The 27,719-nt window shown below is 46.5% G+C and overlaps 1 protein-coding gene and 1 pseudogene across 1 annotated transcript in view; one reads left to right on the top strand and one right to left on the bottom strand.

Moving 5' to 3' along the window:
* LOC144805875 (uncharacterized) overlaps nt 1-20,802 on the bottom strand; it is a 45,377-nt gene extending 24,575 nt beyond the window's left edge. The window contains exons 1-3 of the mRNA XM_078672355.1: nt 20,678-20,802; nt 18,759-18,876; nt 6,641-6,710 (exon numbers count right to left, since the gene is read on the bottom strand). The gene's annotated coding sequence lies outside the window, so the exon portion shown is untranslated. The remainder of the gene's footprint in view (nt 1-6,640; nt 6,711-18,758; nt 18,877-20,677) is intronic.
* LOC144805891 (uncharacterized) overlaps nt 17,637-27,719 on the top strand; it is a 59,059-nt pseudogene continuing 48,976 nt past the window's right edge.

Genomic DNA, 27,719 nt, shown 5'->3' with positions numbered 1-27,719 from the left:
TGACACATATTGTGAATGACTTGATAACGGCCGGGGTGGTGGAGGAAGTTCCCTACAATGTTTGCAACAGTCCAATTTTGCCGATTCTAAAGAAAGATACAGACTCCAAGATTTATCGTTTCATTATTAATTTGAGAGAAATTAATAAGATAGTTGTACCCCAGTATCCAGTAGTGTCCGATATCACCACATTACTTACTCTGGTCCCACCCACAGCTACTACATTTACGGTGATCGATTTGAAAAACGCTTTCTTTTCGATCCCCATTCATCCTGATAGCCGATATTTGTTCGGTTTTACATTAAATAATAAATCTTATAGATTTTGTCGAGTTCCTCAAGGTTACACAGAAAGTCCTAGCATTTATAGTCAGGCTTTGAAAAGACAACTTGATTCATTTGATTTGCAGTCTGGGGTGGCACTTATCCAATATGTTGATGACATTCTGCTTGCAGCAGACACACAGGAGCAATGCGAGGAGAGTACCCTCTCCCTGCTCTTTTTCCTTGCGGAACACAATCACAAGGTTTCGCAGAAGAAGCTACAATATTGTAGACCAAAGGTGACATATATTGGTCATCTTTTGTCTAAGGAGGGACGTGCATTAACATGAGACCGAATTCAAGCAATTTTAGATACACCAGTCCCTTGCACGCAGAAGGATGTTCGTGCTTTCATAGGTTTGACGTCCTTCTGTAGGCAATGGATACTAGGATTCTCGTACATTGTAAAACCTTTGTTAGCGTTGCTGTCCAAAACTGCACCACTCCCCCTCGAATGGACGGACGAATGTCAAAATGCTTTTGGACAATTGAGACAAGCTCTTTGTTCTGCGCCAGTGTTAGGTACACCAGATTACACAAAGCTCTTTACACTATATGTATATGAGAAGGATGGGTGCGCATTGTCAGTCTTGGTACAGTTACACGGAGATAAACAGAGGCCTTGCGCATATTTTTCAGCGGTACTCGATCCTGTGGCTCGAGGACTGCCTGGATGCCTTCGAGCAGTTGCAGCAACAGCAGTAGCTACACGGCAAAGTGAGGGAATAGTTTTGTCACACAAATTGTTGGTGTTAGTTCCCCATGCAGTAGATGCTTTGCTGAACCAAACGAAAACGCAACATCTAACCAGTGCCCGTTTAACGGGATACGAATTAACACTGTTGGCGCCACACATTACATTGAAGAGGTGCGCCACTTTGAACCCCGCTACTTTATTGCCATATCCTGTTACTGAGACCCAGGAGGAAGAACAACATGATTGTGTTTTTCTGACTGACGAACAAACAAAGGGTCGTGTCGATTTACAGGACACGCCACTTCCTGATGTAGATGGGGAACTATGGGTTGATGGATCGTGTGTGAGATTGCCAGATGGTACGGCTTCCGCAGCCTATGCGATCACGACACTTAAGACAGTGGTAGAAACAGCACGAAAACCACAAAAATCTGCTCAAGCGGCTGAATTGATAGCCTTAACGAAAGCATGTGAGTTAAGCGCTGGTCTATGTGTGAATATCTATACTGATAGTCGTTACGCCTTTGTAGTAGCACACGATTTTGGCCTACTCTGGAGGGAACGAGGGTTTATGACCTCACACGGAACACACATCATGTACGGAGAGTTGGTATGCGACCTCCTGAATGCACTATTATGTCCAAAGAAGGTGGCGATAATAAAATGTAGTGCACACAAGAAAGTGACAGACAAAATAGGGCAAGGAAATGCTTTTGCAGACCGCATAGCGAGAGAGACTGCCATGTTGCAAAATGACTCCCCTATGTATGTGGTGAGATCGCAAGCCGAGCGATGGCATGATGCTAGAGAGGAAGTTTTAGACATACAGAAATCAGCGTCTGAAGCGGAGCTTGCAGCATGGGCAATAGAGGGAGTGTTGGATGATGAGGGTTGCTGGAGAAGCAAAGACATGAAGAGATGGAAATTACCTGCTGCTTACTTGCAGGCAATGGTTCAAATGACGCATGGGCTGGCACATATTGGAGCTCTTGCAATTACTAAGTTGCTTACATGAGTTTGGGAGCATCCTGAGATTACCAGCACGGCTAGGAGAATAGTACAGACCTGTCTGATATGCCTACAGTACAATCCTGCTAAAGGGACCTCTACTCCTAAAGGAGGGTTCGTTCCACCTACTGCACCATTCGAAGTACTGCAAATGGATTACATCCAGCTGGAGCGCTGTAATAACCTCAAGTATGTCCTAGTGGTGGTGTGTGCTTTCAGTAAATGGGTTGAAGCCTACCCCACGAAGGATAATACAGCGTTAACAACAGCTAAGGTGTTACTGAAAGAGTACTTCCCACGTTATGGTGTCTGTAAATTTTTGTGGAATGATAATGGCCCTCATTTCGTTGGGAAAATAGTGGAGCATGTCCTGAAAGGATTGGGAATAAGACAAAAGTTCTATGCTGTATTCCACCCGCAGTCAGCAGGTCTAGTAGAAAGGTATAATGCGACTTTGAAGCTGAAGCTAGCAAAGATCGTGGCATCCACGTCTTTGAAATGGCCGGACGCTTTGCCATTGGCATTATTGTCTATTAGATCAGTGCCACACTCTCGGACTGGCCTCACACCCTATGAGGTGGTGTTTGGAAGGCCTATGAATATCTGGGGAGTTCCAAAGCCTCGTTTGATACATGATGTGCCTTGTATAATGATGAACGATTCTTTGGCACGATTAACAAATGATTTACTTTCTATTCATCAACAGGTTCGAGAAGCACTCCCCGACAATTCCATTGGAGAGGCTCACAATCTTCGTCCTGGCGATCATGTCATGATCCGGGTGTTTGAGAGATCCAGCAGTTTGGAGCCGAGGTGGCGTGGCCCTGAGCAAGTGCTGCTGGCAACGCGAACGGCTGTGCGAGTCACGAATAAGAAGCGGTGGATACATTCAACGCACTGACGACGTGTCTCTCCGGATCTGGTGAACCCTGAAGTGCTGTCCGATTACAGTAACATCTTGAATGCGGAGAAAAGCCCAGCTGTTATGCCCAACGAGTCGGAGGGAGCCTTCCCGGACCACGCTATTTCTGGTGGAGTGAAATACAATCTACGGCCAAGGAAATAATTTTTTTTGTATTTTTCATGACTGGTTGGTAACCGTTCCGAGGTTTGTGAAACGGAAGCCGGGAATATCAAGGGGGGGGGATCAGTTCTGTCCAGTGTAGCGACACCCGTCTTGAATCTCGGAGAAAAACTCAACGGCAGCCTCGGTTCTCAGCACCATATTTTTATTTTTTAGTTGGTTTCTTGAGACTTCTGTTCTTTGTACTATGGCACCTATGACATTGAGAAATAGAACATTTTTGGGTGCAGTTCTTTTTGCTACGACTATAGTGGTAATAGCAGTAATAGCTTGGACTATAGAAAGACTATTTCCTGCATGGGACTATTTACTGCCTACCACTCCAATTCCATCTGAACATTTTCATTTTACTTTGCCCTATCACGAAGAAAGACATAGACAGACTTATTTGAATAATAGCTTCATTCAGATATTACACCACACGCATAATATGACCAACACATCCAACTGTTGGGTATGTGGGATGTTACCTGGGCATCAGAAGAATGGAGGAACCCCACTTATTCCTCTTCCTTTTTCTCACAATGGGTCATGCAATGCTTGGTACACTCTTCTCTTTACTTTGAGATGGCCAACAAAAGGTGGGCTACTTTTTCGATTGAACAAAGTTTGCTATAACGATCGAGATGGCTATCCACAAGCAGAAGGAACTAAATTTGAGTGGGAAGAATATCGACCGGACAATGTGTCTACACCTCGCATCTTCACTAATCAGAGACTTACAAATATGTCTAGTTTACACGTAATTACTGTCATTGATACAAAAGCAGATCTCTGTATTAGGAATAAGGGAACAATTCCGGTGGGGAGAAGTGAATGCAATGTTACTCTTGCCTTTGATACACCTAATGGTATTTCATTTGTGGCCTCACGAAACACTTACTTTATTTGCGGTAATAAAGGTTATCATCGTCTTCCTCTTGGATGGTTAGGTACATGTTATGTATCTTTTGTATTACCCCCTGTGTTTATTGCCCCACCTATGTACCATAATGATTTTGTATTGTATCATGATTTTATTTTAAATAGAGTTAAGAGGACATTGGACATTGATGGGGTTGATCAAACTGACACCTCTCTACAACAATATGTGGATTTTAATTTAGGGTTATTTTCTTTTGTGGGCGCCGCTCTAAACAGCAGGAAAATTAGGCGGCTAACACGTGTTGTGGAGGCAGTTGCTAATGAAACTGCTTCTGCTTTAGGGAATATAACTGAAGAGCTTCAGATTACAAGAATCGTTACACTTCAGAACCGGATGGTTCTGGACGTGGTGTTAGCTGATCGTGGGGGTGCATGCCGCATCATCGGAAGTAGTTGTTGCGTTTATGTGCCAGATAATTCACCATCTGTGTATGATGCTATCTCTAGGTTGCACAGAATTGCTTCTGAAATTCACACTGACAATGGTACTTGGACTTTTTCTAGCTGGTTTTGGGCTCTGCTTAGTACCTGGGGTTGGAAACTGCTAAGTGTTCTATGTGTGATTATTGGGATATTTTTCTTCTGTTGCCTATGTATTCAATGTGGTCCTACTCTATGTACTGTATGTATAACAGCCTGTATCCCATCCAAATGAGCTATTGCTAAAAATGTACAGATGAGTAATGCTGAAGTCAAGCAAATTATGCTGATCGATATTAATGATTACTTCCATTATGAGGTAGCTTCAGCTAAACGCTAAAAGGGTCGTCTGTCGTAATTTGGCAGTACCTGAGTTAGCGTTAAGCTCAGCTACACGAACATTTCTGTTAACTTGACTAAACGTGTGGGGGCCATTTTGTATTCGGTGGCTTCCATTTTGTATGAACATGCGGCCTCTTGGTCAGCGTGCCCTTTCGTCCTTCCTTCATGCCAATGAACCTTTACCCTGCCCAGCAACAGGCTATTTTTAGCAATGGTCAGTCTCGCGCATGCGTCCATCTGATCTTTGGACTAGAGAGCGGTCACTCCTTAGGAATGTTCCCCTAACTGACCAGTGGTATTAAGCTGCTCCCACATGTTGGCTGTGTTCCAAAAATGCCCTTATATGTACCTAAAACCGTTCAAATGTATACCACTTACCTTTTTATTGCTGCTAAACTGTATAAAAGAGGTCGCGCACTGAGGTTCGGTGTGATACTTCTTGCATTGCCGAAGGGTGCTGTAGGAATGTACCACCACCCCATGGGGTCCTAATAAACTTGCCTCTTTGCATTTTCAGTTTTCGTGCCAATTTCTGTCTATGGTGTTTGAGGGTTTTTGCAGAGTATGTAGGCCTGACAGAACCCGATACCTCACTATTTTCCGCACACAACATACAAGATAGATTCCTCACATGCATACCCTGATGAAGGGAGAACACCCAAAATGAATTGGGGCAGACTGAATTTGAATTTACTTGTGGAACAGTGGATTTTGAAAGTGATTCTATGAGAATAAATATGCTTAAACTGGTATACAAGTGGATTTGCTTCCAAGGGATGCACTTTTACGGGTACAAGCTGTGGAGCAGGAGACATAGACCAGATCTAGTCTGGCGCTATATAAACAACTGTAGCCACACACATCTACCTTCTGGCACGCGATGAGTGGATTACATAAATACTACAATAATGAATGAAAAATACACGGCATGCATAGACAAGGTTTGCTATGTAACATCTGGACTCCTGTAAACCTAAACAAACACTAGCATTCAGACACTAGGGACATCACCTGAAGCTCGTAAGATTTTCCTTTTGTTTGGTGTCTTGTTTTTGGGAGGTGGGTTTTTAGGATAAGCTATTTTTGGGTGCGTCTGGGGGTGGGGTGTGTCAGGTAGCCCCTGTGGTAGACGATGGGATAGAGGATAAGGAGTGCCTTGCCATCCCTTCATATATTTCTCCCCTCCGATATTCACAGTCCCCTTTTACCGGTTGTCCGCTTTGCTGTCATCAAGAAGTGGAGAGAGGGGAATCGGCAGGCGGCCCCTTTAAGCCGGAGCTGAGGACGGACATCAGAGGATACACACTTGAAGAAGGCGGGGGCGGAGAGTGCGTCAGGTTGGTCAGTAGTTGGTCCAGCTACACGCGGCATGGGAACGCGAGGCGTAAAAACCAGCGGGGAAGACCGGAAAGACAGAGAAGGACTAACAGCTTTACGAGAGAGAGAACCGGAGCCCAGGGGAGGTCACAGCTTGTCAGCGAGCAGAACACCCGAACCTGGCGGAGGAGGGAAAGCCGAACCAGAAGACCAGACCTCACTGAAGGACACGGAGTCACCACGCCATGGCCCCGAAGGGACGTGGCTCTTCCAGGTACGTATGCATCTACGGGGCTTTTGGAAAGGGGCTAAGTAAGAGAGGGACAGGAGGGGAGGCTAAGGGGTGAAAGGGAACCAGGGAAAAAGAAATAAGTGAGACGGAAACAAAGACAAGAGCAGAAATCATCGGCTACTCTTTTTCTTTTGGTTGCTCCAACCTCTACACCCTCCCTTGACATTTATGCATAGCTATTATTTATCCCTCACGTCCACCCTTGACTAAACCATAAAGCAAAAACACTTACCTGAGTCTTTTTCTTCTGTCCGAGAGACGACGGCGGCTGAGGCTCACCTAAGGGACTAAGGAAGAAGACCCTGTGGGAAAGAAGAATATAACAGAGACAATCAATCATTGTGATTTCCTGTAATACTAATAAAAAGTGCACACCAAGAAACTATTCAATGCAGTGTGCTCCCTCTTGACCGACTCTTCTACAACGGGGAGCTACATACTTTCCCTACAGGGAATGGGAGACAGACACACAGACACACACACAGACACACACACACACAGGAAAGCATAGTAGGAAAACGCTATATACAGTTTTTATATGCTTGCATATGTACATTGTTTTAAAAGATGGTGGAACTATTTATTCTGTTCAATGTGCTTATTTTGCCAATTACTTTTATCTGCTTCTATTATCATTGCAGTTCGGGCTGGACTGTTCTCATAAGGCACAGGGTCAAGACCGATTTGCATATGGCCATGTCTGAACTGGGGTGGCATGGTGAGCAAAATAATGATGGATTTACCCAGATCTCTTGACTGAGGATCAATGTTTTGATTTGTTCTGCATTCCGTCCATCAATTGTGTGTCTTTTGCTCTATTATCATTGCAGCACATAAATTCTATACAATAATTACGATGGTTCAATAAATAATGAAAATGATAATGTTATGTTATTTTAATTTGATATCGCACACAAATTACCCCTAAGCAGAAACTACTTCAAGGAGAAATTTAGGATTGGTACGTAGAACCCCTCAATCTTTGTGAAGTTGAAAGAAAGGCTCTTGTATAGTTAATGCCTGAAGTTCATCAACTCTCCTTAGTGAGTTTATCGTTATGAGGAAAGCAACTTTCCATGATAGGAATTGTAACGGACATTTGTGCATTGGTTCAAAAGGCGGGCCCATTTGCCTTGTAAGGACTATGTTTTTAAGTTCCACTCTGGAGCAGGGGGAATACTTGGCGGTATAACCCTTTTTAATCCTTCCATGAAGGCTTAAATCACTGGTACTCTGAAGAGAGATAGGTGTTGTCTATTTTGCAAGTATGCAGCTACGACTCCCAGGTGTAAACAAAATGGATGTGTAAATGATCCACATTATTGTAAATGCAACAGTTAACAAATGATGTTCTGCACAAAAGCATCAAGATGATTGATATTGTTGTTGTTACAATAGGCAACAAAACGTTTCCATTTGCTGCATAACATGCTCTAGTGCTGGCTTACTAGCTTCCTTGAAATTATTCATATAGTCTGGTTGTAGTTGTAAATAACCAAACTCTACGACTTCAGGAGCCAAATGGCTAGGTTGAGTTCTCTGGGAATTGGATGTCTGAATTCTCAATGGCTCTGAGTGAGGAGACAAGGTGTGAGATGTAGCTTTTGAGGTGGAACCACTGAGAGTTCGAAGGATGAGAGTACCAAGGTTGACGAGAACAAGTGGGGGCTATTAAGATCAGTGAGGGACATTTGTCTGAGCTTCCGAACTAGTAATGGAATTAGCAGGAGAGGCGGAAAAGCGTAAGCAAATATCCCTGACCAAATCGTCCATAGGGCATTGTCTTCGGATGCTGGGTGTGGGAACCTGGATGCAGAGTTTGGGCTTTTTGTGTTGTGCACTGTGGCAAACAGATCTATCTGTGGAAAACCTCAGTTTTGAACGTAGGGAAGGAGAACTTGGGGATGAAGTTCCCACTCGTGTACATGCTACCTGTGTCTGCTGAGCATAGTCTACTCCTGGGAGGTGTTCTGCTAGGAGATAGATTTTCTGGCGAATCGCCCAATCCCAAATGCTTTGTGAAGGTGCGACAGCTGGAGAGAGTGAGTCCCTCCCTATTTCTGTAGGTAGTACATTGCTGTCATGTTGTCTGTGCAAACTAAGACAGTCTTGCATACAAGTTGGGTGAGAAAAGCTGAGTGCTATGAACACTGCTAGAAGTTCCAGGTAGTTGATGTGGAGACGTTTGTGTTTGTCTGACCGCAGCCCCTGGACTTTGTAATGTTGAAGATGGGCACCCCAGCCGGTTACTGTGGAATCGGGTCTATGAAAGGCCGCCCTTTTGCTAAGTTTTGAGGGTTCCACCACTGCAGCGAGCGATGGTTCCCGCTGTCTACCAACACTAGGTCGGGGTCGCAAATTGCGAGGCTCATTAATATTAATGAGCATCCCGCAATTTGCGAGCCCATTGGGAATGCCAGCCCTACCAGGGATGGTGGCCTGCTGGGCTCAGCAGACCACCATGTCTGGGACTGCTTTTTAATAAAGCAGCTTTTTTTTTCCTTTCTTTTTTTTAAATGCAGCCGGCCCTTAAAAAATATTTTTAGGCACAGTCACAAAGTGGAAGGGGTACCCTGGGGACCCCTTCGAAATTGCGACTCCATTACCACCCTATTGAAGAGGGTGGCCATTTGCAAGTGTTTTGTGACCGCAATTGTGGTCTCAAAACATTCACACATAGCATTGCGGACGAAATTAGGAAGGGAGTGCCCCTTCCTAATTGCGATTTGCAATTCTTAAATAGAGAGTCGCAAAAAAACTGCAACTTGCTATTTTGGAATTGTACATGGCCAACAGTGATTTTGCATGTGCAAACGGGTTTAACGCAGGATGCCATAATTCCCAGCAGTTGCATGAAGACTCTGGCTGGTAATGATTGGTTGAGTTGAAATTGTAATAGTGTGGCCTGGATATTGTGAATCCTGGCTATATTGGGAGTGGCTAGAGCATTGAGAGTGTTGATGGAAGCTCCCAGATAAGATTGCACTTGTGCCGGACACAGGTGAGATTTTTGTGCAATTATTGTAAAACCCAACTGGTGAAGTAGATGTACTGTTGTCCGATTGTGTAGTGTCCTTGGTGAGAGAGAGGATGATCTGGGTGTCGTGGGCGTAGGATACTATACTGAGTCCGTGCTGTTTGACGATGGTGACAAGGAGGGCCATGTAGATGTTGAAGAGCGAGTGGCAGAGCGACGATCCTTGTGGTACTCCACAGTTGATTTCTGTGAGTTTGGAGCGGAAGGGTGGCGGTCTGATTCTTTGGGTTCTGCCGGTGAGGAAGGAGCAGATCCAGTCAAGGGTGGTTCCCTGTATGGCGGCGTCGTGGAGTCTGCCGGTGAGTGTGCGGTGGGAGACGGTGTTGAATGCTGCAGAGAGATCGAGTAGGATCAGAGCTGCATGTGCCCTTGGTCGAGCAGGGTGTGGATGTTGTCTATGGGAGCGAGGAGAGCGGTCTCGGTGCTGTGGTTGCTGCGGAATCTGGATTGGGAGGGGTCGAGATGGAGTTTTCTTCGATGAATTTTGTTAGCTGGGCATGGACGATCTTCTCTGTGACTTTGGTCACGAAAGGGAGGAGGGAGATGGGTCGGTAGTTCTTGAGGATGGTGGGGGCGCTGAGGGATTCTTGAGCAGGGGTCTGCCTTTGGAATTGTTTCCTCTATATCCTCCTCTGTAGAAACCTCCAGAGGAAAAGGATTGGATGTTACCTTTGTAGGAGGAAGCATTTGAGCCTGAGGATGTTGTTTTGGACCCTGCTATGTTAAACGAGCAGTGAAAGGAGCCCCTATTGGATGGGGACTGGAGTGCTCCAATGGATTTTGCTACTTCAGTGTCCTTGTTCTTCTTTTCCAAGGCTTGGTCAACTAAAGGACCAAACAGGTGTTCTTTGTCAAAGGGAGTGTTCAAAACGGGCTGTTGAACCTCAGGCTTAAACTCTGAGATCCTAAGCCATGCACGCCTTCTAAGGAGAATGCGGGTATTGATCTCCCGAGCTGAGATCCTAAGCCATGCACGCCTTCTGAGGAGAATGCTGGTATTGATCTCCCGAGCTGAGATCCTAAGCCATGCACGCCTTCAGAGGAGAATGCTGGAAATGATCTCCCGAGCTGAGATCCTAAGCCATGCACGCCTTCTGAGGAGAATGCTAGTATTGATCTCCCGAGCTGAGACCCTAAGCCATGCACGCCTTCTAAGGAGAATGCTGGTATTGATCTCCCTAGCTGAGATCCTAAGCCATGCACGCCTTCTAAGGAGAATGCTGGTATTGATCTCCCGAGCTGAGATCCTAAGCCATTCACGCCTTCTATGGAGAATGCTGGTATTGATCTCCCGAGATGAGATCCTAAGCCATGCATGCCTTCTGAGGAGAATGCTGGTATTGATCTCCCGAGCTGAGATCCTAAGCCATGCATGCCTTCAGAGGAGAATGCTGGAATTGATCTCCCGAGCTGAGACCCTAAGCCATGCACGCCTTCTGAGCAGAATGCTGGAATTGATCTCCCGAGCTGAGATCCTAAGCCATGCACGCCTTCTAAGGAGAATGCTGGTATTGATCTCCCGAGCTGAGACCCTAAGCCATGCACGCCTTCTGGGGAGAATGATGGTATTGATCTCCCGAGCTGAGATCCTAAGCCATGCACGCCTTCTGCGGAGAATGCTGGAATTGATCTCCCGAGCTGAGATCCTAAGCCATGCACGCCTTCTGAGGAGAATGCTGGTATTGATCTCCCGAGCTGAAATCCTAAGCCATGCACGCCTTCTAAGGAGAATGCTGGTATTGATCTCCCGAGCCGAGACCCTAAGCCATGCACGCCTTCTAAGGAGAATGCTGGTATTGATCTCCCGACCTGAGAACCTAAGCCATGCACGCCTTCTAAGGAGAATGCTGGTATTGATCTCCCGAGCTGAGATCCTAAGCCATGCATGCCTTCTAAGGAGAATGCTGGTATTGATCTCCCGAGCTGAGATCCTAAGCCATGCACGCCTTCTAAGGAGAATGCTGGTATTGATCTCCTGAGCTGAGACCCTAAGCCATGCACGCCTTCTAAGGAGAATGCTGGAATTGATCTCCCTAGCTGAGATCCTAAGCCATGCACGCCTTCTAAGGAGAATGCTGGTATTGATCTCCCGAGCTGAGATCCTAAGCCATGCACGCCTTCTGAGGAGAATGCTTGAATTGATCTCCCGAGCTGAGATCCTAAGCCATGCACGCCTTCTAAGGAGAATGCTGGTATTGATCTCCCTAGCTGAGATCCTAAGCCATGCAAGCCTTCTGAGGAGAATGCTGGTATTGATCTCCCGAGCTGAGATCCTAAGCCATGCATGCATTCTGAGGAGAATGCTGGTATTGATCTCCCTAGCTGAGACCCTAAGCCATGCACGCCTTCTAAGGAGAATGCTGGAATTGATCTCCCGAGCTGAGATCCTAAGCCATGCACGCCTTCTGAGGAGAATGCTGGTATTGATCTCCCGAGCTGAGATCCTAAGCCATGCACGCCTTCTGAGCAGAATGCTTGAATTGATCTCCCGAGCTGAGATCCTAAGCCATGCACGCCTTCTAAGGAGAATGCTGGTATTGATCTCCCTAGCTGAGATCCTAAGCCATGCACGCCTTCTGAGGAGAATGCTGGTATTGATCTCCTGAGCTGAGATCCTAAGCCATGCACGCCTTCTAACGAGAATGCTGGTATTGATCTCCGGAGCTGAGACCCTAAGCCATGCACGCATTCTGAGGAGAATACTGGTATTGATCTCCCTAGCTAAGATCCTAAGCCATGCACGCCTTCTGAGGAGAATGCTGGTATTGATCTCCCGAGCTGAGATCCTAAGCCATGCACGCCTTCTAAGGAGAATGCTCGTATTGATCTCCCGAGCTGAGATCCTAAGCCATGCACGCCTTCAGAGGAGAATGCTGGAATTGATCTCCCGAGCTGAGATCCTAAGCCATGCACGCCTTCTAAGGAGAATGCTGGTATTGATCTCCCTAGCTGAGACCCTAAGCCATGCACGCCTTCTAAGGAGAATGCTGGAATTGATCTCCCGAGCTGAGATCCTAAGCCATGCACGCCTTCTGAGGAGAATGCTGGTATTGATCTCCCGAGCTGAGATCCTAAGTCATGCACGCCTTCAGAGGAGAATGCTGGAATTGATCTCCCGAGCTGAGATCCTAAGCCACGCACGCCTTCTAAGGAGAATGCTGGTATTGATCTCCCGAGCTGAGATCCTAACCCATGCACGCCTTCAGAGGAGAATGCTGGTATTGATCTCCCGAGCTGAGATGATAAGCCATGCACGCCTTCTAAGGAGAAGGCTGGTATTGATCTCCCGAGCTGAGATCCTAAGCCATGCACGCCTTCTAAGGAGAATGCTGGAATTGATCTCCCGAGCTGAGATCCTAAGCCATGCACGCCTTCTCAGGAGAATGCTGGTATTGATCTCCCGAGCTGAGATTCTAAGCCATGCACGCCTTCTAAGGAGAATGCTGGTATTGATCTCCAGAGCTGAGACCCTAAGCCATGCACGCCTTCTGAGGAGAATGCTGGAATTGATCTCCCGAGCTGAGATCCTAAGCCATGCACGCCTTCTAAGGAGAATGCTGGAATTGATCTCCCGAGCTGAGATCCTAAGCCATGCACGCCTTCTAAGGAGAATGCTGGAATTGATCTCCCGAGCTGAGATCCTAAGCCATGCACGCCTTCTAAGGAGAATGCTGGAATTGATCTCCCGAGCTGAGATCCTAAGCCATGCACGCCTTCTCAGGAGAATGCTGGAATTGATCTCCCGAGCTGAGATCCTAAGCCATGCAGGAGAATGCTGGTAATTCTCCTGAATTGATCTCCCGAGCTGAGATCCTAAGCCATGCACGCCTTCTGAGGAGAATGCTGGTATTGATCTCCCTAGCTGAGACCCTAAGCCATGCACGCCTTCTATGGAGAATGCTGGAATTGATCTCCCGAGCTGAGATCCTAAGCCATGCACGCCTTCTGAGGAGAATGCTGGGATTGATCTCCCGAGCTGAGACCCTAAGCCATGCATGCCTTCTAAGGAGAATGCTGGTATTGATCTCCCAAGCTGAGATCCTAAGCAATGCACGCCTTCTGAGGAGAATGCTGGAATTGATCTCCCGAGCTGAGACCCTAAGCCATGAACGCCTTCTGAGCAGAATGCTGGTATTGATCTCCCGAGCTGAGATCCTAGGCCATGCACGTCTTCAGAAGAGAATGCTGGTATTGATCTCCCGAGCTGAGATCCTAGGCCATGCACGCCTTCTAAGGAGATATTGATCTCCCTAGCTGCGGTGTCTGCTGCGTCTAAAGCACATCTCATTGAGGAGTTAGAAATGAGTTTCCCCTCTTCAACTAACTGCTGTGCTTTAGTTTTGTGTGAGTCTGGGAGATATTGGAGCAGTTGCTCCATCTCATCCCAGTGTGCCCTGTTGTACCTAGCTAGTAGGCCCTGTGTGTTTGCGATGCGTCAATGGTTAGCGGCTTGAACAGCTACTCATTTCCCTGAGGCATCTGTAAGTTTGGATTCTTTATCTGGGGGAGGTGCATCCCCACAGGTTTGCGAGTTAGCTCTTTTGCAAGCGTTGTAGAGAGTCAAGAGGTAATTGTCCCTTAATAAACACAGGCTCTGATGGTGAGAGTTGATATTTTTTATCTACCCTTGGAGTTATAATACATGCTCTGACAGGGTCTTTAAAGATATCATCTGCATGCCTCATCATGCCTTCAAGCATAGGGAGTGTTTGACTTGACCTGTGCGTAGACTCAAGTGTTTCAAATAGGAAGTCCTCCTCTAATGTCTCTTTATGTGATGGTACCCCCATGATACTCTGCTGCTCTGGCAATGAGCTGTTCATAAGCCATATTATCATCTGGTGGTGATGGCTTTGCTGGGTAACGGTCTGGCTCATTGTCTACTGGAGGCCAATGGTGTAATCATTCCATGGGTCTGCAGGCAAATGAGTATCATCATCACCTTGTCCACATCTGGATCTGGATGTGGAGATCCCTGAGGTGTTATGTGTAAGGGCTCTTCAATTATTAACTGTGGAGAAGAAGGTGGCGACGGGGAGGGTTGTGGGGAAGGATTAACATGGTTAGTAGCCATGTCCTTCTTCTTTTAGGGAATCTTATCAGAAGTGTCCTCTCCAGGATGCTTGTGTTTCACTGGATTTATGTCCAGTATCAGGATTAATTAAAATGTTCTTTTGTTTGGGATCCAATTTGGCCTTAAGAACGTCTAAAATTGGTTATGGAGGCTCGAGAACATTGTCCTCGGATTTCGGCTAGTCTATAGAATGTTTTGCCTCAGAAGCGAGATGGTGTTTCGAAGCTGAGGGTTTCGGCTCCAAACCAGATTTGTCCTGGAGCCTGATGATTTCGGATCCGAAGGTAATTCCTTCTGACTCGATCCGGAGCTGGAAGGCTTGACGGTTTGTTTTGGTGCCGAGCCGAGGGATGTGACGTTGGAAACATTGTCTCGGTGCCGACTTTGGCCAGAAGGCAGAGGTGGTGCTGTAGCCTTATGAGTTTTAGAAGAGGATTTAGGGGGCAAGGGGTCTTCGGTACTCACGGCACCATGTCCCGAAGGCACATCTTGGGACTCCAGATAGATTTCGAGCTCGGAATCGGACTCTGGAATCGCCTCTTCTTCAACGGAGGACGCTTCTATCTCTTCTAGGTCAGATTCTTCCGCAAAGATATCCAGAGTGTTTTGAATGCTTTGGCTCTGCCTCTCTCGTCATCGAGCCTGATGATCGGGTAGAGTCCTATTGGACTAAAAGAACTTACAAGCGTCACAGTCTTCCTCCTTGTCCTCCGGAGAGAGACATAAGTTACAAACTTGATGTAGGCCAGTGCGAGGGTACTTGGCGTGGTACCAAGGAAAGAAATGGAATGGAGTCCGTTCCATTTGTAGAAGGCTGGCCCTACGTAGCCCAACGGTTGCCCACAAGGATTTCTATCAATAATGGAGAGTTTGTCCATCAATCTGAAATGCGGAGAACAAAGAAATGCATACTGAAACAATACTGTTGAGGTTAGAGTGTATTGCTGCGCACCGAGGGGAACCCGAGGAACGGTTTCGGAGCACAGCAATACACATCCGAACCCGTTGGGGGTAAAAAACAATCTAACAATGGAGTCAATGACCATGTGCACTATCACTGAAAGGAGGAGTCAGCTTACCTCGTGACTGGAAAGACTTCTTCAAAGAAAAACAACTTGCAAACATCCGGAACCAACACAAGATGACAGAAGTATGCAAAGCATGTGCATCTACAGCACACATGCCTCAAACATAGGATTAATGGTCCCAAATCCCTGCAGTGGTATCTAGTCATGTTGTGGCTGAGTGTGCCATGTGATGTGGCAGGCTATAGTGCTTGGTGTGATTTAGTCATTTTTGACAAGATGGAGTGCTGAATGGTTAGGCAATTTTTGATTTTCTTTGTTTTTGGGATCGTGTGATATAGTGCGATACCTACCGTATGATGTAAGTAAATAAATTACATTGCTATTATACGGGAAGGATGTGGGGGTGAGTGTATTTAGAGCCGAAGCCTTGCTGATTATATGCAGAATAACAGGTCTGGGAGGTCACTACTGACTAGGGCAGGTTAGCGGCTGCACAGGCCTTGGGCATTGATCCTATTGAGGATAATATGTGACGGGCCACTGGTGACTGGAGCTGGCTAGCAACAACGCTAGCCTCTGGTATTCATTACAAGCAGGAATTGAGAAAGCATAACTGGATATACTGGTTTCTTTAATACCGATAATTGGTTAAACATGAATGCCTCAATGTGCATTGATATATTACAGAACCGAATTACAATATTCTTATATTAATTTGTTGTGACTGTTCGCCTTAATATGCCTGCAAAGTTACATGATTCTATTAGGGCCCAGAACCATTTTATTTAGTGATGTTCATCTGCACACTTTCCTGCATCTTGTAGTAAATTGAATATTGACAAACAGAAGTGTTATTTCCAGAAACAGTGAATTCTGCAGCTTGTCTGTGTATCTTTTATCTGCACCTCACGGACTCCTCACATTCCTCTCGAGAGAAGATCCTGCCTCCTACTCATTAGTGTTGTTTCAGTAACTGTTTCTATCACGTGTTCATGTTTCATTGACTTGTATTAGGAGAAAAGTGCATAAAAATACATTGTGTAGCGTTAGCATGATATACTCCAACTTGCTTTAGGGTGGATGCTCTCGTCCATTGCAAAGACAATTGTCACTTGTTAGTTTGCTTGGCCTTTTGCTATTTTTGCATTAAATGTATGATAGATTTGTTGGCCTCCCGGTGTGTTGCGTTTTATTTTACATAGCACAAGAGATGACGAGGAAAATACAGTCCAGTATACACATTCTTCATATAAATCAACTCACAGTATACTGGTCTGGAGGTTCAGTCCCACAGACATTATCTCTAACTGAATGCAGGCACGCTAGAAGCATGTGCTTTTCAAACCAGTTGCCCTCTGATGCGGCGTCCTCGCTATTGGATAAGTCAATATGTCCTGAATTTTAGGAGGGTTACCGTATCTAGTGCACTCTGTTAGGCAGTGCTCACCTGTGGTTGTAAGAAGTTAATAGGCACCTTATCACGTATGCACGGTGCAGGGCTTTGAGTTACAGAGCTCCTCACGCTGTGGAGAAGATTAGGTCACATTTACCCATTTTCCCATATTTGGTCCTGATAAAATGTCAACAGATTGCTCCATGACTACACAAGGCATGAAAAAAGTTGACATGAAGTATAGACCCCAGCTTACCAGCAGGTCCATAGCTGATCGACATTTTCACACAGTGATAGGGGGCATTAGTTCCTCAGTTTCTCTGCCACTGTTTTTAATCTCAACATGGACCAGGAAGATCACATGAACTATATTGCGGCAACTGGTCGATAGCTGATCTTATATTCAGACTTCACCAATCTCACATCTTATGACACAACATCCTCTGACCTACTATGCTTATCCGGCGTACTTCTTAACCCCTTCCATGCTCATGACGAGCTCAGCTGGTCATGCAGTACACTGCTTGTGTGCTCATGACGAGCTGAGCTCGTCATGAACAATGGGATTCAAAGATGTTCAGCACTAGGAAGGAATTGCTGTAGCATTGATAGTGTTAGAAGATCTCTGACAAAATCCCCTCTTGTGGTACCCGCCCGGCATTGTAGCGCCGACCTGGTGAAGAGCATAGCCCAATGATGAAGCATGTCACCTTCAGGTAAGTGACCGCAACTTGTCTTAAAAGCACATGCTTCCTAGGGTATCTGCGTTCAGTTACAGAGGATCTGGCGATTATCTCCGACTGGATGAAGGCTAATTGCCTTCAACTAAATGCCAGCAAGTCCGAGATTCTTCTCTTTGGGAAGGACCAGGAGCTTTGGTCCAAGCAGTGCTGGCCTGAACATCTGAAACCTGCCCCGCTTCTGAAGGAGACGGTAAAGAACCGGGTGTTTGGTTCGACTCCGGTCTAACATTCGAGAAGCAGACCAGAGCTGTTGCTGCTGTTTGCTTTGGCCTTCTGAGAGGATTGAGGCCTTTGCTTGGTCTCTTTCCGCCCAGCGTTCGCCAAACCATCATGCAAGCCTCCATTCTTGCGAGGCTTGACTATGGCAATGCCCTATACTTAGGGGCCAATAACGCCTGCCGAGGGTTCAAAACGCGGCAGCCCGAATGTTAGTGGGACTCCCAAGATCCCAATCTGTTGCACGAGTGCTTCTGAAACTGCATTGGTTGCCGATCGAAGCTCGTATTCAGTTCAAGGTGCTGTGCACTGCGCACAAAATCCTGAAACAGCAAGCCCCTACTGGGCTATCTGGCCTGCTGAAGTACTATTTGCCCAGGGGCACCTTGTGCTCCGTACACCACAGTTTGGTCTGTGTCCCTCGAGTGAGGAGGGCAAGGACGGGGGGTCGCTCTTTCTGTTTCATGGCAGCCAAGCTTTGGAATTCTCTGCCAGTTAGCATTCGATTGACCACCAATCTTTTGCCATTTCGGAAATCATTAAAAACATGGTTGTTCCCCACTCTGTAATCTCCCGTGTTTGTAAGCCCCCCTGTTCTCGCTGCCGGTTCTGGTTGCGCTGGGACGCCTCGTCGCTGGGGCAGCCATGCGCATTATAAATCTTGTATAATTAAATAAATAACTAAATAATGTCTTTGGGACTGAACCTCCGGAACAGTATAACTGTGTTTTATTTTAACAAATGTACATAGCAGATATTGACCCTTGCTTGTTTCACAAAAATGATCGGATACCTGCCTCGGAGCGCACTTCTTACAGACGAGTATGGGGTTATCATGTTGCTGCTACAAGCTCCTTACCTGTGTGAGTTATCGGGAATGATGCAGGGGCAGACCCAAACCAGCCACATGTGGAGATCAATGACAAATACCGAAGAATTAACAGAGCTTCCAAGCTGGTGACCATTACTTAATTGACCTTGAAAATAAAAGACACGTTTTTAGTATATCTGATGACTCATGACCATAAAAAACAAAGGTTATAAATTCAATATTGTGTCAAATACTTAAAAAATGGAACTGGATGTGCTGAATCGGATGTTGCTCCAGGTTATGCGTGACACCTTCCACCACTATTGCTTAAGGGACTTGTAGTTTTGCTTTTCTCATTAAAAGGATTGTCTTTAAAGTCCCATTGTTCTAAGCGATGTTGGTCAAAATCAGAGGCCTGAGTGAGGGTGAAGCATGACACTGCTCTGCTTAGCAGTGAGATGAATGACAGTTCCACAGCCCTTCCATTCTTTGACGACAAAGAAAGTTTTATTGCAGCTTGTGTCACTGAAGAGATAAAACCCCTGGGCGTGTTTAATTAACTACTGACAAACATGAACAATCAAGAACATGAGTTTCTGGAAAACTATCAAGCACCCAATCAGAATCAGCCGCCCTTCACACCCAGGAATTCTTGAGGCTTTGGAGAGGGTGAATTGCACATGGTATAAGAGGAACACTACATCGACTCAAAGCTCATTTCTCAGGGATGTACTGAACTGCCAGCCTCATGGCACACTTAGCCAGCTCTTCACCTCCTCCTCCTCAAACTATTGACCAGCTATCAGGGCAAATGAGTCTGCAGCAAAGCATCGCTGGATTGGTTCCACACCGGACCAGGCAAGGTGGTCAACTCCATACTCCTCCAAGTCAGCAAGCACTCTGGTCGAGCCAGTCCACACCCACATGAATGTTCCCCATCAAAACTATTTTAATGGTACAAAGTTATGTTTCTGCCAAATGATTAAGTCAAAAATTGAAAGGTTTTACTATGAAGTGCTGAAAGAGAAATCATGAAGTTTTTCAATATTTCAGAATCTGCCACAGTACACAGGAGCATTATTTCTCTACAGCAGCAAATCATGTATGTGCGCCCTGTAGAAAGCACGTTTGAATAAAACATGGAATGCATTGCAGCCAAAAATCCATGCAACAACATAGAGTGCAAGATAACTTGTCTTATTATTCCAGCAGAACGAAATGCCATTCCGAATGTGTACATCATTTTAAAAACAAATACAGAGAAATATATGGTCAGTGTTGTTCTTCTGCCTGTTAAAAGACAATCTCCATTAATGTGTCAGGAATTAAAACACTATGAGAAACCCTACTCTATGGCAGGGGGCTGCCTGCCACTATATTGCAGATTACTTACAACATAATCTGATTTATACATACATACTCCAGCGTGGTGCCAGCTATCGGGTCTGCACACAGCAGTCTGGAGCCACTCAGGAAGGAGGTAAGCTCTACATTTCATCTTAAGCCCTTAGGTTACATTCACAGCCTGATGGGTCCGTAGAACTTTATCTTAGCTCTAACTGCGCAGAGCAGATGGACTTAACCCAACATAGTCTGTGTTGTGTGATGCCTGGCATCTTATTATCGTTGGTGGGAGGATGAAGCTCTGATAGGAGCTGCTACAAGAAGAGCAGAGAAACAGGACCACAGGTCGCCACAGAGCGACAACTGCCCAGAAGCTGAAGAATGAACTCTGGAACAACAAATCTCCTACACCCTGGAGATTTTCCAGGATAAGCAAATAATGGTAATGAAATGCAAACTGCAGCATTAAGATCACACACTACAACATCTTTCCCTTTAAACCAAAGGTAACAACCTACAAGAAAAAAACTAAACAAAAAGCAACAAAACTAGAAAATGCATTTCAAAATGATGCAAAAGAGAAACAGTTAATACAAATGAACAATATTGAACGTTGTTGGTACCTTAGTAATGTGCTTACTTCTTGGCTTCACTCCATCTGCAGCAATAACGCTCTGAAAGAAGAAATTACTGCTGTGAGTCTCAAGAGTCTACAGTATTACTGGTCTTAGTCACGAAGACTGCGGTGTCGGAGATAACTTTCTCTTATTTGGCTTTACTGTTCCACCAGTCACGCCATCACTTTTAGCAGACACGCTACTGTCAGCAGCATCATAACTGCAGACAGATCAGCAAAGCGGATATCACCACTCACATTGGGTGAACAGACTCGTCTCTGCTACATACATCCACTCTGTTCTCAAATTTGCTTGGGGCTGTCAAAATGCAAAGAGCTGCAATATATTCGCCACACTTTCCTGACTACCTTGTTTTAAAAAGTTGTGACATTCAAGCGTGATTCTTGGTTCGTCTGCAAGATGAAGTTTTGAGGTCTCGACTATTCTATCCCACAGGGATAAATAGACGAGAGTAATGTAGTTAAAACAAACTCTCTGACCAAGCAGATTCCATTCGGATTTCTCACAATGCATGTTAACTCTTGAAGCGTGGCGCTTCTCCAGTACGCGCTCCGCCTCGCACACCACCATCAAAGGCTTCTGATCCCCCTCACTCACACCCCATCCCCATATGCTCCTTTCCTCCCTCCCACTCGCTGGCTCCCCCGCCCCCCCACCCACCAGGCTCTTGAAACGTGACGCTTCACCAGTGCTTCCCTCCCACTCGCTCACTCCGCTTCTCCCCCACCCCCATCCGACTTGTTTGCAACTATTCTTATCCCTTCTCCATTCTCAAACATTCCCTTCTTTAGCTTTCTATTCGAAACCGCTAGCATCAGCCTCCCATTCTGTGCTTTTACTCCTCCCGCCTCATTTGCTTCCAAGTCCGTTTTCACTTGATGTTTTCCTTTTTCTCAGTTTTCTATATAGTCTCTACCGGAAGCTATTGGACACCTTTAAAACTCATTTGCTCCAGAGTCCGTTTTTACGTGTTGGTTACTTTTTTTACCGTTTACAATGTAGCCAGATTTTTTACTTACGCTGGTTACTTTGATTAGTTTGCTTCAGAAACAAATGCGCTTCTCTGACATCATTTTTTTTTAATTACACACGGCATTCACGCTTTATTTTTTGTAAGAAACACTGTGATTACTTTGTCTAATCTCCTAAACAAACATGCTGCGTGACCGCATTCGTCCCGGAAACCAGAAAACGAGCCAGACAAACCTCAGTAGATGTTCATTTGGAGGCCCAAGTCAAGAGTCCTAGAAAGACCCTTGTGTGATGTGTCTGAATACTAAACCGGGTTAATCTGCGAACAAATATGGAGAAAACGGAGGAGCTACGCTCGCAACTAAGATGGCCGCATAGGCTCCCGGCTCCGCCGACCTCCGTCCTCCGCCGGACAATCCTGCTACAAATCCTGAATTTCCACCCTGCCTCCGGGTGTGTGAACGGCTACGTTATATTTTGGTGCAATCCCGGGATTTTTTCCAGCTTTGTGGACGAAGTTACGTCGAGTTTTAGTTTGGGTCCTACACCAGCTTGTGATCCGGGGACTTGAGTACTGGCCCAGCCGGGTTCCAGTTGAATAACATGGGTGACCATCAGGGTCCGGTCCTTGGACATGGGAAAAAATTTTAAGCCCGATTTTGACGGCGGTCGTTGTTCTAGCCTACAATCGATGGAGGGTTGACGAGGCACGACAGTGCGCTGCGGGTGTGGGTCCCTGGCCCGGAGACCCGGTCTGAACCCCGCCGGTGTTTGCCGGGTTGGGATCTACGCCTGTGGCCTCGGAACCTGGACCGCAACCTTGGTAAGTCCTTGTTCTCCCTCCGCGACAGTCCGTCACAAAATTAGCCGATTCCCCCGGGGTAGGCCGGGCCTCGGGAGGACGCGAACATGGGTGTCTCGGACCACGATTCGGTGGGACGGACTGAGTCTGAACCGTCGATACGATCTGTATTGGCAGCGATCGGGGCCTTACATTCCCATGTGGAGTTCATTGTCTGAAAAATGATTGTGGTTGCACACGGACTTGGCAAGTGGGACCGGACCCTACACCGTCTCAAAATCCTGATCAGCCTACATCACCCATGGCGGTCCCTGTAGCGGCAGTGTACCCTGTGCCACGAGAGGTGTCGGAGCTTCATGGCAATGTGATGGTCGATAATCGTGTACTCGACGTGCCCTATGGTCTGCCAAGCCCACCAACATCGTCTACCGAGTTTGGTTTAATTGTTGCTCCCCTTCCGGACTCTCTTGCTGGGATCTCTCTATGGAATGATTCAGCATTCTACCCCTCTTTGACGCTTTCAATTTCCTCACAGAGGCACAGACGTCGTGAGCTTATGTCGACGAGGGTCACCGTTGCTGCCGATAAAATTCCTAGGGACTCTATAACTTTGCCTCGCCTCATACGGAACTATACTGAACTGTTTTCACATTCCGACTATCCTGCGGAGGCGAAAGCCTGTCTGGAAGGGGCTTGCTCCACTGATCGGAAGGGTCAAGGATGAGACTGACTGTTGGGGTTTGGCACTATGGGTTTTCTGAAGTGGGATTCGTTACCCTTGTATTTATAGGAGGTAGGGCGGTCGTTACTGTTTCCCCTGTTTAGTTTTTAAATTTGCTTTTCAATGGAGTTATGTGTTTATTATGGGGATTCTTGGTTCTGGCGGGGGGAGGGAGGACCGGGGGTCCGTATTGAAAAGGCCTCCTCCAAGTTTTACTACATTTAGTACTGCCGCGGGTCACATCAACAATCTTCTTTGCCGCCATCACGAGAGCCCTATGGCCACGCCACGCCCACTACCGCTAGGCCACGCCCCCGCCGAAGGCATTTAAGCAGCGCTGATCACTAGCGCAAGCCAGAGAATCCTACCTCCTGAGGCGGAAGCCGGGAGAGCGCTTGTTTGCATTTTTAAATAAAATTGACCGTGAGACTGTGTTTTTATGTACCTACTCCTCTCCCTGGGCACCTATTATTTACTTATCAGACCCTTGGTTTCCCCGCGCAGCGGATTTTAGCGCTGCCACGAGTCATATCAACAATCTTCTTTGCCGCCATCACCGAGAGCCCTATGTCCACGCCCACTACCGCTAGGCCACGCCCCCCTTCTATAAACCATGTGCATTCCCCGGATGCGCAGCGGACCAGCGCAGCGGACGAGCGCAGCGGGCGCGCCGTCTGCGCGCCGAAGGCAAGCCCGTCTGCGCCCGTCATCGCCAAGACATCGCCTCTCGCCTGTCCCCCTGGCCAAGCTCTACGGGAAATTCGCCATTATGATAGGGAGCTTCTACTTGCCCTGAACCCTGGCCAGACCTGTGATGAGCTATCAGGCCACCTTGGACAGACATGCTTACAATGTAAGTCTTGTGAATTCACAACACCTAGTCCCTGCTTATCTGGGCACAGGTCAGACTCGTTTAAACAAACACCTATTACCGTCCTCCAACTGAATATTAGGTCTCTCGCAAAACACCACTTAGAGGTCAACACACTCCTCCTTGATGAGAACCCTGACATTCTTTTTTTATGTGACAACATGACCAGTCTACCGAACCTCACGTTGCTATTTGATCAAGACCTTAAATAGAGACGCAAGGGGCGGCGGCATAGCAGTCATTTATAAAAATCAATATATCTGCTCCTTTATTAAGGAAGATATTTATGGCTGTGAAAGCACTCGATTTAAGATCATTATGGGCCCACACTTTGCTCTGTCAGGGCTTTATATCTATCGACCCCCTGGACCTGCTTCTAATGTTCATCAAAGCTCTCCTTGAGGTGGCCAACTCCTTGGTTGTGGGTTCGGCTAACTTCACAATATTAGGAGATCTAAACCTCCATTTTGATTTGACTCATGACCCTACCATCAAAAATCTCCTGGCGGACCTTGCGGCCTTACAACTAGACTCTTTAATTCAGACTGCTACGCACTCGGCTGGGCATGTATTAGACCCTGTCTTTACTAATATGCCGGAGGTTAGGACAGATGTGCCTAAACCTACGGGATGGACAGATCACTATTTAATCAAAATTACTATGATGGTCAGGGAAATGTTCAACAAGGATGAGCCAACCCGGCGCTTCAAGAGGCCTTGGCATAAACTTACAACCAATGACCTCCACTCTACTCTAGGAGCATTCCATTATGAGACAAATATGGACATCAATATGGCAATATGGCATACGCCGCCTTCCATGACTGGATTACCAGAGGATTAGATGCCCTCATTCCAGCTAAATGGACTAAGGGGCGCAGATCCCCCTCCAACCCAAGGTATAATGACACTTTGAGATCCATGCGGAAAGATTGTAAAAAAGCCGAGCGAATCTGGAGAAGGGACTACAATGATAGGGATAAAGCATTTTATCTGGCCAAACAAAAACTCTATCACAAAGCTATTTGCTCCGCGCGTGCTTCTTTCTATGCAGAAGAAATCAACTCTAGCCCGAACCCCACCAAATGTATCTTTAAATTGGTGCAAGAACTGCAGAGTAGCAGAACCCCTGTCTCCAGTATCACCTCCGTGCAGCAGTGTGAGTACCTTGCCATTTTCTTTGTAGAAAAAGTGCAAAAAATATATAGGTCATTCCCGCAGCACTCTTTTGATCCACTTAACTCCACTAATTCCAATATTAAGTCTTTAGAATACTTTCTACCATCCCTGGCCTCTATACTTAATCTTTCCTTCTCTTCGGCCAATGTCCCGACTGTCTGGAAACAAGCATGGGTTTCCGCCATTATCAAGAAGCCTACTCTGGACCCCTCCAAACTAGAAAACTTCAGGCCCATTTCGTTGCTCCCATGGGTGTCTAAACTTGCGGAGGCTCATGTTAGCAACGTATTGTCCCAATATATGCATCAAAATAACATCTTAGACCCATCACAAAACGGGTTCAGGCCGGGCCACAGTACTGAGTCTGCCCTCCTGTCCACGACTGAACACCTCCGGACAATTCTTGATGCCGGTCAGAGCGCTGCGCTGATTCTGTTAGATCTCAGCGCAGCCTTTGATACGGTTTCACATGACATTCTGCTACATCGTCTGGCGACAGTAGGGATTACCGGTCTTGCCCTGGAATGGTTCCGCTCATTCTTGAAGGACAGATCCTTCCGGGTGTCGGCTCCCCCGTTTCTCTCCCAGTCCCATTCCATCGGCCAGGGAGTCCCTCAGGGCTCTGCACTTGGCCCATTCCTTTTTAATCTCTACGTGCAGCCACTTGCGGTAGTGGCTAAGGAGTGGGACCTAACGCTGGTGTCATATGCAGATGACACGCAGCTGGTAATCACTCTCACCGAAGGACCATCTACTTCGGCCTCGAGAGTCAGGAGTGGGCTGGCTGCAGTAGCCCAGTGGATGACGGACAATTGCCTGCAGCTCAATGCAGGTAAGACGGAGGTGCTGCTTGTTGGGAGGAATACCAGCTATTGGAACAAGCACTGGTGGCCCTCTTCTTTGGGCACCATTCCACCACCTAAATCATTAGTCAAAAACCTGGGAGTCTGGATAGACTCCTCGCTTAGCTTCCAGACCCACTCAAAAAGAGTGGCAGCTACCTGTGTGGGCCTGCTGAGGAGTCTTAACCCGATACTCAATTTTTTTTACTCTAAAGTCCAGCAACTCATTGTACAATCCACAATCCTCTCTTGATTGGACTATGCCAGTGTTTTATTTTTGGGTGCAAACAAAGTGGAGATAGCGCGATTGCAACGAGTTCAGAACTCGGCGGCAACATCCTTGGTGGGTCTTCCCCGCAGATGCTCTGTCAGAGCTACCATTCGAAAGCTGCATTGGCTTCCCATTGAATCTCGTATTCAATTTAAAACCCTCACCCTGGCATTCAAGATCCTCAAATCCAGATGCCCAAAACTCCTGCGCCCGCTTCTAACACCTTATGTGCCACAGCGCAGTCTGCGCTCTTTAGGCCAACACCTAGTAATAGTACCCCGCACAAAGCTCTGCCGTATTGGTGGTCGCTCCTTCAGGGTTCTGGGAGCTAAGCTCTGGAACTCCTTGCCATTGAATATTCGCTCCTTGGAAAACCTGTCCGCCTTCCGGAAAGCCGTTAAGACCCATCTGTTCCCCTCTCCTTAGGACTTCCTGCCTCAGCTCTTTCTCCGCTATTGGTATGGTACTTGTGGATCCTCAGCGCCGGGACGCCTCTTTGCTGGGGCAGCTGTTGCGCTTAATCAAAATGTTAACATAACATAACATAACATTGTTTACTGAAGGCAGAAACTTTAAGCCTCTCTCTGCCTCAGGAGTGAACAAGGTGTAATTTACTGTGAATAATTCTCTACGGGTGGGACGAGTTATTAGAAGTACATTTCTGCATCACACCAATTGCAGCCTTATAACCCGATGTTCCTATTACCAGCTCAATGGCGACCAGTTTATCACCCTCTAAAGGATGAAAGGCTGAGCCTGCCCTACGAGTATTCAGATTTGGTAGAGGTCACACTCGGATGTCGGGTCAACTCAGTGAGTCATCTGGCTTAGTGAAGGCCAACAGCTTGTCTGGCTAGAAGTCTTTTATAATCGTGGTTGAGTTTACTTATATTTATTTCCATGTTTAGAAACATGTTTTGCTTGTGTGTGTAAAATAGGAACTTTGACGGTTATGGGTGGCATACGGGACACTCTGTGTGTGGGCTTGTTTAGTTTTACACAATAGCCCACGTCTAAGTATACCCCAGGTGTATATTAGTATCAAAGTGTGATTTTTGTTTATAGTAGAGCAGCAATAAGGTGCATGGTTTCGGCTACCAAATAAAACGTATTGAAGGGTACAGCGTTCATACTGATGAAGGGTCATGGCGAACACCCCCTTGCTGTGCTTTGAAAAACGCTCCTTTTCGGGTGGAAGGAATTACCCATAAACATGCGGGCGCATTGCTTGTAGCTGAATGGCGTTTGGCAGGTCTTGTGATTTTCATTCTGTTCCAAATATGCATTTTATATATTTGTTTAATTGTATTGCATCTATTGTAAAATCCAACGACTCTTTCAAGTCAGTAGGAATCTGTCTGGGGGCGAT

Source organism: Lissotriton helveticus (assembly GCF_964261635.1).
Source record: "Lissotriton helveticus chromosome 1_1 unlocalized genomic scaffold, aLisHel1.1 SUPER_1_unloc_31, whole genome shotgun sequence".
Lineage (NCBI taxonomy): Eukaryota > Metazoa > Chordata > Amphibia > Caudata > Salamandridae > Lissotriton > Lissotriton helveticus.
Note: the sequence above shows the minus strand (reverse complement) of the source record. Positions and strands in the feature narration are given on the sequence as shown.